Source organism: Bubalus kerabau, chromosome 1 (genome assembly GCF_029407905.1).
Source record: "Bubalus kerabau isolate K-KA32 ecotype Philippines breed swamp buffalo chromosome 1, PCC_UOA_SB_1v2, whole genome shotgun sequence".
Classification (NCBI taxonomy): domain Eukaryota; kingdom Metazoa; phylum Chordata; class Mammalia; order Artiodactyla; family Bovidae; genus Bubalus; species Bubalus kerabau.
Window position 1 is genome coordinate 201,762,501 of NC_073624.1, and position 15,215 is coordinate 201,777,715.

Genomic DNA, 15,215 nt, shown 5'->3' on the forward strand with positions numbered 1-15,215 from the left:
TTGATAAATGATGTGTGTACTTCAAAGTCTGGATAACCATAAAGGAGTCATCCCCATAAGATGCTTCCATTTAACGTGAAATCAGATGAAAGGTGTCCCAAACAACTGCTTGGTATCATTTTTTCAGTGAAGCATTAATCAATTTTATGCTCCACTTGTTGAATGTGCTCTTTGAAAACACTTTGTTCCATTGTTTGGTGAATTATTCTACAAATTTCAATATGATTGTTGATTGATAATTTATTCAAGTCTTTTATATCCTTGTAATTTTCGGCAGAAATTTCAACCATAACTGTGGATTTGCCTAATTTTGTTTATAGACTTTTTCAATTTTTGCTTCATAAGTTTATGAATCTCTATTATTAGAGTTTCAGAATTATTATATTTTCATGTTGAGCTGACACTTTTTTTCTTTATGAAATGCTCCTTCTCATCTTTATTAATACTCCTAGTTTTCAGGACTTCGCTGTATATTTTTCCATCCTTCTCTTAGACAATCTGCAACTTCATATTTAAAATTTATTTTCTTGAAACAACATACAATTGGATTTAGTTTTTAAATGCAGTATAATATCCTTTGGCATTTATTTGAAAAGTTTAGCACATTTATAATTAATCTAATAATTTATTTGGCTGTTTTTAAGTATGATCTGGCTATTTGTTTTCGATTTATCCCATATATATATTTTTTTTTAGTTTTATGGTTTTAACACAAATATAATGTGCACACAAGCTGTCTATTCATTTTCTTTGCTGTGCAGACTGGCACTGGGATTGGTGACTGATGTCCAGTCAGGCTGCTCTTTCCACACTGGCTCTCAGTTTTTTGGAGGAGATGATGTGAGCAATCACAGCACACTAATGTGTGTTGCACATCAGCAGCATTTCAAGTTCCTTGACGCTGTGGATGAGGAACTGCCAGAAGCCCCTGGGCAGCACGTGCTTTGTCTTGTTTCTCCAATAACCAATGTTGGGCATCAAGACCTGGCCCCCAAATCTTCTGTGTGCCTTACTGCCAATTCCACTGGGTTTCTGCCAATTCCATTTAATTCTGACATAATCGGTCTGACTGGCACTGGATGGACTTCTTGCTCCTCTTTTTGGTAATCTTTGACTTCATGAGAGGTCTGAGGGTGGCCATGATGCCAAAGAAATGACTACCAGCTCCACAGGCAGCACCAAGGAAAAGAGTGTGCCATATTTTTTGTTATTTGCCTCTGAATTCTGACTAAATATTTTCATTATTTTTTCTCTACCATGGTCTTATCTTACTAGCTTAGCTACAATTTTTAAGTTTATACAGTAGAAGCTCTAGGATTTGCAATATGCATCTTATCACAGTCTTTCTTCAAGTAATATTATGTCTCTTCAGTATAAAAGGAATATTACTATTATTCCCACATCTACTTTTTACTTTTATTGTGAAACAACCTACATCTACCTATGTCATAAGCCCCACAAATATTTTTTTTAATTTAAACAATAACATATTTTAAAGAAACGGATGTTCTGGGCTTTGTGCTGGTACTATCTTAGTTCACATTTCCTGAACATGTGAATTTTTAACAGAAAAGTTGCTAGACAGTGTTCTTGGGAAGTTCGCCTGTAAGAATGTGAGAAAGGCAAGAGCTGGTAGAAGGAGAAGCTGAATCACAATGTACAGTTTACCTTTGAACAATGAGAGAGTTGTTGAACAACCCTCCACACAGTTGAAAATCTGAGTCTAACTTAAAATGGCCCTCACTCTGTGTGGTTCCTTCTTATATACTGTTCTGCATCCATAGATTCAACAACCTGAATACTATAGTATTTATGACTGAAACGTATTCAAATAGAAGTATGTGCATGCTCAGTCACTTCAGTCATGTCTCTTTGTGACCCTATGGACTGTAGCTCACCAGGCTCTTCTGTCCATGGGATTTCCCAGGCAACAATACTAGAGTGGGTTGCCATTTTCTCCTCCAAGGGATCTTCCCGACCCAGGGATTGAACCTGCATCTCTTGCATTGGCAAGATTATTCTCTACCACTGAACTACCTGGGAAGCCCAATGTATATGTATAGAGAGTGACAATAGCTCAGTCGTGTCTGACTCTTTGCAAGCCCATGGACTATAGCCCTCCAGGCTCCTCTGTCCGTGGAATTCTCCAGGCAAAAATATTGGAGTGCATTGCCATTTTCTTCTCCAGAGGGTCTTCCTGACCCAGGGATCGAACCCAGGTCTCCTGCATTTCTGGCAGACTTCTTACAGTCTGAGCCACCAGGGCATTTGTATATCTATAACTTCTCTTTATACCATGAATTTCTAAAAAGCAGGAACCATCTCATTTCCTTTTGATCTTTAGTGATTAGTAGGGACAGTTATCAGGTTATGTTTAAGGCTTATTTTCTGACTTTGATAAATCTATGTTACTCATATGTCACCCTTAATATAAAATGACAAAGCTAGGTTTCTAATCTTATGTTTTTTATATGCTGGTAGCTTGCCAGTATCAAGATTCTGGTAGTGATGAATTAGTCATGTTAAGTGGCAATCCTATTTTACACTCATAGAACACTATACTTGAATGTTATAGCATGCTTCACAAATGTAATGAATTGGATATATATTTAGCTCTTTACTATTTTTTGCTCTAGTTCTACAAGGATAGAGTCTATGTATGTTCTATTGATGACTACAAATCTTATACCTAGTACAAAGCCTTGCCCTAAGAAGACACTCAATTTTTTAAGAAATTATACACTTCCTTATGTGCACTCCACAACTGGACTGCTCAGAGATGTTCACGAATCAATATAGTGAAAATGAGTATACTATCCAAAGCAATCTATAGATTCAATGCAATCCTTATCAAGCTACAACGGTATTCTTCACAGAGCTAGAACAAATAATTTCACAATTTGTATGGAAATACAAAAAACCTCGAATAGCCAAAGCGATCTTGAGAAAGAAGAATGGAACTGGAGGAATCAACCTACCTGACTTCAGGCTCTACTACAAAGCCACAGTTATCAAGACAGTATGGTACTGGCACAAAGACAGAAATCTAGATCAATGGAACAAAATAGAAAGCCCAGAGATAAATCCACGCACATATGGACACCTTATCTTTGACAAAGGAGGCAAGAATATACAATGGATTAAAGACAATCTCTTTAACAAGTGGTGCTGGGAAATCTGGTCAACCACCTGTGAAAGAATGAAACTAGAACACTTTCTAACACCATACACAAAAATAAACTCAAAATGGATTAAAGATCTAAACGTAAGACCAGAAACTATAAAACTCCAAGAGGAGAACATAGGCAAAACACTCTCTGCCGTACATCACAGCAGGATCCTCTATGACCCACCTCCCAGAATGTTGGAAATAAAAGCAAAAATAAACAAATGGGACCTAATTAACCTTAAAAGCTTCTGCACATCAAAGGAAAGGTGAAAAGGCAGCCTTCAGAATGGGAGAAGATAATAGCAAATGAAGCAACTGACAAACAACTAATCTCGAGAATATACAAGCAACTCCTACAGCTCAACTCCAGAAAAATAAATGACCTAATCAAAAAATGGGCCAAAGAACTAAATAGACATTTCTCCAAAGAAGACATACAGATGGCTAACAAACACATGAAAAGATGCTCAACATCACTCATTATCAGAGAAATGCAAATCAAAACCACTATGAGGTACCATTTCACACCAGTCAGAATGGCTGCGATCCAAATGGCTACAAGTAATAAATGCTGGAGAGGGTGTGGAGAAAAGGGAACCCTCTTGCACTGTTGGTGGGAATGCAAACTAGTACAGCCACTATGGAGAACAGTGTGGAGATTCCTTAAAAAACTGGAAATAGAACTGCCTTATGATCCAGCAATCCCACTGCTGGGCATACACACCAAGGAAATCAGAATTGAAAGGCACGTGTACCCCAATGTTCATCGCAGCACTGTTTATAATAGCCAGGACATGGAAGCAACCTAGATGTCCATCAGCAGATGAATGGATAAGAAAGCTGTGGTACATGTACACAATGGAGTATTACTCAGCCATTAAAAAGAATACATTTGAATCAGTTCTAATGAGGTGGATGAAACTGGAGCCTATTATACAGAGTGAAGTAAGCCAGAAAGAAAAACACCAATACAGTATACTAACGCATATATATGGAATTTAGAAAGATGGTAACAATAACCCTGTGTACGAGACAGCAAAAGAGACACTGATGTATAGAACAGTCTTATGGACTCTGTGAGAGAGGGAGAAGGTGGGAAGATTTGGGAGAATGGCATTGAAACATGTAAAATATCATGTATGAAACGAGTTGCCAGTCCAGGTTCGATGCACGATACTGGATGCTTGGGGCTGGTGCACTGGGATGACCCAGAGGGATGGAATGGGGAGGGAGGAGGGAGGAGGGTTCAGGATGGGGAACACATGTATACCTGTGGTGGATTCATTTTGATATTTGGCAAAACTAATACAATTATGTAAAGTTTAAAAATAAAATAAAATTTAAAAAAAAAGAAAATATATAAAAAAAAGAGATTATACATATGAAAATGTTGCATTTGCAGATCTATAAAACACTGTTATAGAGAAAAATACAACACTTCATATATTCATCACAGAAGATAAATTTTTGGCAGATTGCTTTTGGTATGAACTGCCAATTAAAGAAAAAATCAGTGATTTACATTGAAGTAGCACTTTAAAAAGAAAGAACCAGGCTTCTCTGAGAAAAAAGCATGTAGATATTGAGGCTAAGATTCTGAGCTAAAAGAACAGTCTTTGTGAGGACCAGGTGTAGTTACTGACCAGTTATTAAAATTCCTAAATATTCCAAATATTTAAAGTCCTGAATGCCTTCAGTCAGAATTTAGTCCCAAACAACCACATACTTAGAAAACATATAGATCCCAAGGAAATAAATGTGACTATGATAAACACAGTTATTTTCTGAAACAAATACCAACACTATCCAAACAGAAGAAAAAAGGCAAAGCTCTGTGGAGGATTTTTAAAGTAATACATTTGGTAAAAGGAAAACAAGAGTTGCTTACTAACTTAGCAAATGATAAGAGTACTAAAATGTTAGTGGATAAGAAAGTGGTAAGGATTATTACATGTATTAATATGCTGTGTTAAATGTGTTATATTTACTTTTCTTCAGAAATGCAAAAGAAAATTTTTAAATGAATTAATTTCAGACTTAGTCAATTTCTTGTTGTTAATCATGAAAATCAGCTGAGCTCGGAATTGTCCATTCATCCCATATCCGTTCATTCCTCAACTGAGTCTCTCCTTCAGTTGACAACGAATGAAGCTATGTAATACTGGTTCCTACTAAGAGTATATTTGAGGAAACCGGGTCTTATAAACTAAAATCAATGTTTGGCTTACATTATGATAGGAACTCAAACCTCCATTAGTCAAAGGACAGTTATAAATACAACAAACCCATCAGGGCCTCTGATAATTGATGACTCAATATGCTGAATTAAATAGGGATGACTCACAGTCCAGTAAATCATCATTACTGTGAGCAAACCAGGCTGTAACCTTTCAGTCTTCTTAGAAGAAACTGCTTATTGATCATAAACAAAAATCACAGAATTTGGTATAAACATAATGAAATGAAGAGGGAAGTATTCTTCATGTTAAAGGCAGTTGACACTGCCATGGACCTTCTTTTGAAGTAATTAATATCTACTTTAATGGGATTCTCTCCCACAAGAAACATTTTCCAAATCCTGAAATTTACTGTGTTCATTCCCTTAGATGTGTGGCAGGATTTATTTTCTAGAATAATGGCTTTAGGCCCATAGAGCCTTCTTCCATTTCGGACTTATAACCTCCTTGTTCTTATTTCTTTCTTAGCTTATGATTAAATGGACTAGCACATATAAATCTCCACAATTAATCATTAATTTCTTTTAGGCATTTTCCCTGTGCAGCTTCAAAGTAGTTTTCAGACATGTAATATTAAGTATAACCATTTGCCTTTCAAAAATACTAAGAAAAATATGTCCATTGCTCTATCTTCAAACATCTAGATTACAGTTTTTTTTCCATGAAATTTCTTTTTACATTAGAATTTCATATCAAGTAACAATAGATGTTTTAATACTAAAACAAAGAGTTGAAAAAAAGGTTTTATAAAAACTACATTTTAATAATGACTATACATGGCTCAGTATAGGCTGAGATATGAATGGAAGTCTCCCTTTACTACCTCAAAACACAAATATTATGAATAAAATAAAAATGCTTCATAGGAAAAGATAATCAGCTTATTAATTAATTGCCTTCTATATAAGGTTTAATTACAAACTGCTGCTACTGCTAAGTCACTTCAGTCATGTCCGACTCTGTGCAACCCCATAGACGGCAGCCCACCAAGCTCCCCCGTCCCTGGGATTCTCCAGGCAAGAACACTGGAGTGGGTTGCCATTTCCTTCTCCAATGCATGAAAGTGAAAAGTGAAAGTGAAGTCGCTCAGTCATGTCCAACTCTTAGTGACCCTATGGACTGCAGCCTACCAGGCTCCTCCATCCATGGGATTTTCCAGGCAAGAGTACTGGAGTGGGGTGCCATTGCCTTCTCCAAATTACAAACTACATCAACTTAAAAAATAATTTATATTTTAGGCAGAAATATATCCTATGAATATGTAATGTGAGCTCAAGTTTTTGTGTTAAATTGTAGAAATATTATCATTTGTAGAAATGAATATCATTTGTTAATGTAGAAATGTAGAAATATTTGTTAATAAATATTAACACTGTAAGGAAGACATCTGTTTAAACTTATAAATTCTAAAAATGGGTCAACAATCATTATTTTTAAAATCTTGAACAAGAAACATATTATTATAATTAGCTTTTTTTTGCCATGACATATAGTATATTTGATTTAGCCTTAGGTATAACTGTAGAATAAATATAATACTTGAAGATTTAAATATAGTATTATAAAATATAATTTGAAATAGTATAGAGAATATTTGATGAGCATGAAATAAACACAATTACCCTTATAAACCAATCAGGAAAAAGGATAGAAAGATAAAATTATCAAAATTCAGAATGCAAGAAGAATATTTTTATAGATTCTTTGGACTTAAACTAAGAGACTTTTAGGATCAACTTTATACCAGTAAACTAGATTACACAGATAAAATGGAAAAATTCTGTAGAAAACCTACTTACCAAAAATGACAAAAGTTGATACAGAAGCTTTTAGTATCATTGTAAATACTACAGAACTTGAATTAATTAAAGAAATCTTTCCACAAAACTCATAGCAGTCCACTGGTGAATTCTATCAAACTTGCAAAAAACAAATACTACAACTTCATACAAAAAACATGTTTAAAGATTGTAGAGGAAAAAACACTTCACAATTTATGTGGCCATCATAACCCTATACAAAAATTTGATAAATACATTTCAAGAAAAGATTATACAGATTGAAAAAAAATGTAAGATGCATATTGAGTTCTAAATTTAAAACGAAAGCATGTCATGACCAAACTGGGTTTATTTCTAGAATTCAAATTTAGTTTAACATTTCAATATCATATAATACAAGATATTAATGGAAAGAAGAAAATTTACATTTATCTCAATAGTCACCAAAAAACCCTCTCAAATCACATTCATGATGAAAAAGAGAACTAAAAAATAATTCATTCACTCTGCAAAAACTTATTTAAAAATGCAGCTAAGACCATATATTATGGTGAAGTATTGAATTTTCCCTCCTAAAGATCAGTAACACTGCATACATGTCACATATACTGTGGGTTCTACACAATGTAATGCGATGATAAAAAAAATAAATAAAAGATCAGAAAGGAAGAAAGAAAACTGTCTCCATATTTGAAAATGACGTAACTGCCATTTAATTCTGAGCAGATAATTCTTCTAATTTCCAAATCAATTACTTCAACTAATGAGATAGAAAGGTTTCCAGGTATAGTCATTATTAAAAAAAAATCAATTATATTTTTATATAATTGCAAAAAACTGGAAAAATTTTGAGTTGTATTAACAACATTGTCATATAATACACTTGGATAATTTTCTTTCAAAAATATAAACACTTTTCACTGAACATACTACTTAGACAAAAAGAAAAGTAGAGATGTACTTTTTTTATGTATTAGAAGGCTCACTATTCCAATCCCAAAGAAAGGCAATGCCAAAGAATGCTCAAACTACCGCACAATTGCACTCATCTCACACACTAGTAAAGTAATGCTCAAAATTCTCCAAGCCAGGCTTCAGCAATACATGAACCATGAACTTCCTGATGTTCAAGCTGGTTTTGGAAAAAGCAGAGGAACCAGAGATCAAATTGCCAACATCTGCTGGATCATGGAAAAAGCAAGAGAGTTCCAGAAAAACATCTATTTCTGCTTTATTGACTATGCCAAAGCCTTTGACTGTGTGAATCACAATAAACTGGGAAAAATTTCTGAAAGAGATGGGAATACCAGACAACCTGACCTGCCTTTTGAGAAACCTATATGCAGATCAGGAAGCAATAGTTAGAACTGGACATGGAACAACAGACTGGTTCCAAATAGGAAAAGGAGTACATCAAGGCTGTATATAGTCACCCTGCTTATTTAACTTATATGCAGAGTACATCATGAGAAACATTGGGCTGGATGAAGCACAAGCTGGAATCAAGATTGCAGGGAGAATTAGCAATAACCTCAGATATGCAGATGACACCACCCTTATGGCAGAAAGTGAAGAGGAACTCAAAAGCCTCTTGATGAAAGTGAAAAAGGAGAGTGAAAAAGTTGGCTTAACGCTCAACATTCAGAAAACAAAGATCATGGCATCTGGTCCCATCACTTCATGGGAAATAGATGGGGAAACAGTGGAAACAGTGGCTGACTTTATTTTTCTGGGCTCCAAAATCACTGCAGATGGTGACTGCAGCCAGGAAATTAAAAGACGGTTACTCCTTGGAAGGAAAGTTATGACCAACCTAGATAGCATATTCAAAAGCAGAGACATTACTTTGCCAACAAAGGTCCGTCTAGTCAAGGCTATGGTTTTTCCAGTGGTCATGTATGGATGTGAGAGTTGGACTGTGAAGAAAGCTGAGTGCCAAAGAATTGATGCTTTTGAACTGTGGTGTTGGAGAAGACTCTTGAGAGTCCCTTGGACTGCAAGGAGATCCAACCAGTCCATTCTGAAGGAGATCAGCCCTGGGTGTTCTTTGGAAGGAGTGATGCTAAAGCTGAAACTCCAGTATTTTGGCCACCTCATGCGAAGAGTTGACTCATTGGAAAAGACTCTGATGTTGGGAGGGATTGGGGGCAGGAGGAGAAGGGGACGACAGAGGATGAGATGGCTGGATGGCATCACCGACTCGATGGACGTGAGTTTGAGTGAACTCTGGGAATTGGTGATGGACAGGGAGGCCTGGCGTGCTGCAATTCATGGGGTCGCAAAGAGTCGGACACAACTGAGCAACTGAACTGAACTGAACTGATAGTTGAAAACACAAATCATGCCAAAATGCAATACAAATCCAATCAATAATCCTAGCTGTTTTGTAAAACTTGACAAGCTAATTCTAATTTTTTTAATTTTTATTTTATTTTTTTCTTCAATAAATTTATTTTTAATATGTTTATTTATTTTAATTGGAGGCTAATTACTTTACAATATTGTATTGGTTTCACCATACATTGACATGAATCTGCCACAGATGTACATGTGTTCCCATCCTGAACCCCTCTCACACCTTTCTCCCCATCCCATCCCTCTGGTCATCCAAGTACACCAGCCCCAAAGATCCTGTATTATGCATCGAACCTGGACTGACGATTCATTTCACAAATGATAATATACATGTTTTAATGCCATTCTCCCAAATCATCCCACCCTTGCCCTCTCGCACAGAGTCCAAAAGATGTTCTATGTATCTGTGTCTCTTTTGCTGTCTCATATACAGGGTTATCATTATCGTCTTTCTAAATTCTATACACATGCATTAGAATACTGTATTGGTGTTTTTCTTTCTGGCTTACTTCACTCTGTATAATAGGCTCCAGTTTCATCCACCTCATTAGAACTGATTCAAATATATTCTTTTCAATGGCTGAGTAATATTCCACTGTGTATATGTACCATGGCTTTCTTATCCATTCATCTGCTGATGGACATCTAGGTTGTCTCCATGTCCTGACTATTATAAACAGTTCTGCGATGAACACTGATGTACACGTGTCTCTTTCAATTCTTGTTTCCTCAGTGTATATGCTCAGCAGTGGGATTGCTGGGTCGTATGGCAGTTCTATTTCCAGTTTTTTAAGGAATCTCCACACTGTTCTCCATAGTGGCTATACTAGTTTGCATTCCCACCAACAGTGTAAGAGGGTTGGTTCCCTTTTCTCCACACCCTCTCCAGCATGTATTGCTTGTAGACTTTTGGATAGCAGCCATTCTGACTGGTGTGAAATGGTTCCTCATTGTGGTTTTGATTTGCAATGAATGACGTTGAGCATCTTTTCATGTGTTTGTTAGCCATCTGTATGTCTTCTTTGGAGAAATGTCTGTTTAGTTCTTTGGGCTATTTTTTGGTTGGGTCAGATAGGAAGAAAGAAAAATGAATTAAAAAAAATGAGGACAATCTCAGAGACCTCTGGGACAATGTTAAATGCCCCAGCATTCAAATCATAGGAGTCCCAGAAGAAGAAGACAAAAAGAAAGAGCATGAGAAAATACTTGAGGAGATAATAGTTGAAAACTTCCCTAAAATGGGGGAGGAAATAGTCACCCAAGTCCAAGAAACCTAGAGAGTCCCAAACAGGATAAATACAAGGAGAAACACCCCAAGACACATATTAATCAAATTAACAAAGATCAAACACAAAGAACAAATATTAAAAGCAGCAAGGGAAAGACAACAAATAACACAAAAGGGGATTCCCATAAGGATAACAGCTGATCTTTCAATAGAAAATCTTAGGCCAGGAGGGAATGGCAGGACATACTTAAAGTGATGAAAGAAAAAAACCTACAGCCCAGATTACTGTACCCAGCAAAGATCTCATTCAAATATGAAGGAGAAATCAAAAGTTTTACAGACAAGCAAAAGCTGAGAGAATTCAGCACCACCAAACCAGCTCTCCAACAAATGCTAAAGGCTCTTCTCTAGACAGGAAACACAACAAAGGTGTATAAACTCGAACCCAAAACAACAAAGTAAATGGCAACAGGATCATACTTATCAATAATTGCCTTAGATGTAAATGGTTTGAATGCCTCCACCAAAAGTCTAGCTGAATGGATACAAAAACAAGACCCTTATGTCTACAAGAGATCTACCTCGAAACAAGGTACACCTATGGACTGAAAGTGAAGGGCTGGAAAAAGATACTCCATGCAAATAGAGACCAAAAGAAAGCAGGAATACAGCTCAACTCCAGAAAAATAAATGACCCAATCAAAAAATGGGCCAAAGAACTAAATAGACATTTCTCCAGAGAAGACATAAAGATGGCTAACAAACACATGAAAAGATGCTCAACATCACTCATTATCAGAGAAATGCAAATCAAAACCACTATGAGGTACCATTTCACGCCAGTCAGAATGGCTGCGATCCAAAAGTCTACAAGCAATAAATGCTGGAGAGGGTGTGGAGAAAAGGGAACCCTCTTACACTGTTGGTGGGAATGCAAACTAGTACAGCCACTATGGAGAACAGTGTGGAGATTCCTTAAAAAACTGGAAATAGAACTGCCTTATGATCCAGCAATCCCACTGCTGGGCATACACACTGAGGAAACCAGAAGGGAAAGAGACACGTGTACCCCAATGTTCATCGCAGCACTGTTTATAATAGCCAGGACATGGAAGCAACCTAGATGTCCATCAGCAGATGAATGGATAAGAAAGCTGTGGTACATGTACACAATGGAGTATTACTCAGCCATTAAAAAGAATATATTTGAATCAGTTCTAATGAGGTGGATGAAACTGGAGCCTATTATACAGAGTGAAGTAAGCCAGAAAGAAAAACACCAATACAGTATACTAACGCATATATATGGAATTTAGAAAGATGGTAACAATAACCCTGTGTACGAGACAGCAAAAGAGACACTGATGTATAGAACAGTCTTATGGACTCTGTGAGAGAGGGAGAGGGTGGGAAGATTTGGGAGAATGGCATTGAAACATGTAAAATATCATGTATGAAACGAGTTGCCAGTCCAGGTTCGATGCACGATACTGGATGCTTGGGGCTGGTGCACTGGGACGACCCAGAGGGATGGAATGGGGAGGGAGGAGGGAGGAGGGTTCAGGATGGGGAACACATGTATACCTGTGGCAGATTCATTTTGATATTTGGCAAAACTAATACAATTATGTAAAGTTTAAAAATAAAATAAAATTAAAAACAAAACAAAACAAAATAAATAAATTAAAAAAAAAGAAAAGATAAAAAAAAAAAAGAAAGCAGGTGTAGCAATACTCATATCAGATAAAATAGACTTTAAAACAAAGGCTGTGAAGACAGACAAACAAGAACACTACATAATGATCAAAGGATCAATCCAAAATGAAGATATAACAATTATAAATATATATGCACCCAACATAGGAGCACCGCAATATGTAAGACAAATGCTAACAAGTATGAAAGGGAAAATTAACAATAACACAATAATTGTGGGAGACTTTAATACTCCACTCACACCTATGGATAGATCAACTAAACAGAAAATTTACAAGGAAACACAAACTTTAAATGATACAATAGACCAGTTAGTCCTAATTGATATCTATAGGACATTTCACCCCAAAACAATGAATTTCACCTTTTTCTCAAGCACACACGGAACCTTCTCCAGGATAGATCACATCCTAGGCCATAAATCTAGCCTTGATAAATTCAAAAAAACTGAAATCATTCCAAGCACATTTTCTGACCACATACTACATTTTCTGACCACAATGCAGTAATATTAGATCTGAATTGCAGGAGGAAAACTATTAAAAATTCCAACATATGGAGGCTGAACAACACGCTGCTAATTCTAAAATTTAAATGAAAACATGAAGGGCTTACAATGACCTAAACAATTTTGGAAAAGAAAATAAAGGGCAAAGTTAGAGGACTAATGACAAGGATTTAAAGTTTAGTGTAGCACTATAATAATCAAGACAAAGGCATTGGCCTAAAGAGAGGCAAATAGATCAATGGAACAGAAAAGTGACCAGAAATGGACCTATATTTAAAATTCCAATTGAATAAAAGTAATTTAGCAGTGTGTGGACACAAAATCTTTAAAACAGACGATGCTGAAGCAAGTAGATATCAGTATTTGGGGAGAGTCGACAAAGATCTTGACTCAACTCACATCAAACTCAGAAAGATAAATTTAAGGTGTACTACAGGCACTGGCCAGACAGTCTAGAGATTAAGACTTTGCCTTCAAATGCAGCTGGTGGGGAGGTTCGATGTCTGGTCAGGGAGCTAAGATCCACATGACCTGAGGCTTAAAATTCAAAATATAAAAAATAGAAACAAAGGTTTCCCTGGGAGCTAAGTGGTAAAGAATCTTCCTGCGAATGCAGAGACACAGGTTCAATCCCTATTTCCAGAAAATCACACATGCCACAGAGCAACTCAGCCAGCGTGCCACAACTCCTCAGCCTGCACTCGAGCCTGTGGTCTGTGACAACAGAAGCCAATGCAATGAGAAGCCCCCACACTGGAACTGGTGAGGAGCCCCAACTGGAGAAAAGCCTAAGCAGCAACAAAGACCCAGCACAACCGAAACTAAACAATTAAAAAAAAGAAAAACAAAACAATATTGTAACAAATTCAATACAAACTAAAAACAATTCACATCAAAAAAAAGAGATGTACTACAGTTCTTTTTTTTTTTTTTTTTAAATTTTATTTTATTTTTAAACTTTACATAACTGTATTAGATAAGTTAAAACTATAATGCCCTAGATGAAATGATGTGGAAATATATTTATGACATGAGAGTAGGTAAATATATCTTTAATAGGACACAGGAAAAGAATAATTTGAAAAGGAAGAGAATAAACTAACCATCAAATTTCTTAAAAAGCTGTTAATCATAGGATACTATACCAATTGAAGTAACAACCGCAGACAAGGACAAAACATGGCAAACATATATCTGATAAAATTGTGATATCCAAAATGCATAAAATAATTCTATAATATGATGTTTAAAGCAAATAATCCAACAAAAAGCAGGAAAACTACTATAGATACTTTACAAGGGAAGGTATATGAATGCTAAATAATCCTATGAAAAAATGTTCAATTCTTTTAATCATAGAAATTTAAATTAAATCTACTACACACCCACTAAAATGGTAATTCAGTTCAGTTGCTCAGTCGTGTCCAATTCTTTACGACCCCATGAACCACAGCACGCCATGTCTCCCTGTCCATCACCAACTCCCAGAGTTCACCCAAACTCATGTCCGTTGAGTCAGTGATGCCATCCAGCCATCTTATCCTCTGTCGTCCCCTTCTCCTCCTGCCCTCAGTCTTTCCCAGCATCAGGAACTTTTCAAATGAGTCAGCTCTTTGCATCAGTTGGCCAAAGTATTGGAGTTTCAGCTTCAACATCAGTCCTTCCAATAAATACCCAGGACTGATTTCCTTTAGGATGGACTGGTTGGATCTCCTTGCAGTCCAAGGGACTAAGGCTAACTTTATTTAAAAAATTTTAAAAGACCAACAACTCAAGAATTGTCAAGAATGAGAAGTACACAAACTCGCACACATTTGTGGTGAAAGTAAAATAATTTTAAAAATCTTTGAAAAACTGCAGTTTCTTTAAAAGTTAAACATATACCTACTTTATGACCCAGAAATTCTAATCCTAGATATTTATCCAAAAGAAATGAAGATGTATGTTTACAAAAAAACAAAAAACTTGTACAAAATATGCATAGAAATGTCCATAGCCAAAACCTAATAAAAACAGCCCAAATGACCATCAACAGAAAAATACATGAACCAATTGACTGTGGTGTGATTATATTATGGAATACTATCCAGCAACAAAAATGAACAAATTATTTACACATAAAACAACATGATTATATAAGTAATCTCAAAGACATGTTGAGGAAAAGATGTTGAATACAGAAGAGTATATTCTTGATTCTATTTATATATAAACTTAGAAG

The 15,215-nt window shown here is 36.0% G+C and overlaps 1 protein-coding gene and 1 pseudogene across 18 annotated transcripts in view; both read right to left on the minus strand.

Annotated features, from left to right (window-relative positions):
* The window catches only part of LOC129629692 (protein FAM170A-like), a 362,499-nt gene that overhangs the window by 329,507 nt on the left and 17,777 nt on the right, over positions 1-15,215 (minus strand). The gene's annotated exons all lie outside the window — the stretch shown is intronic.
* Positions 738-1,141, minus strand: LOC129629830 (60S ribosomal protein L32-like; annotated as a pseudogene).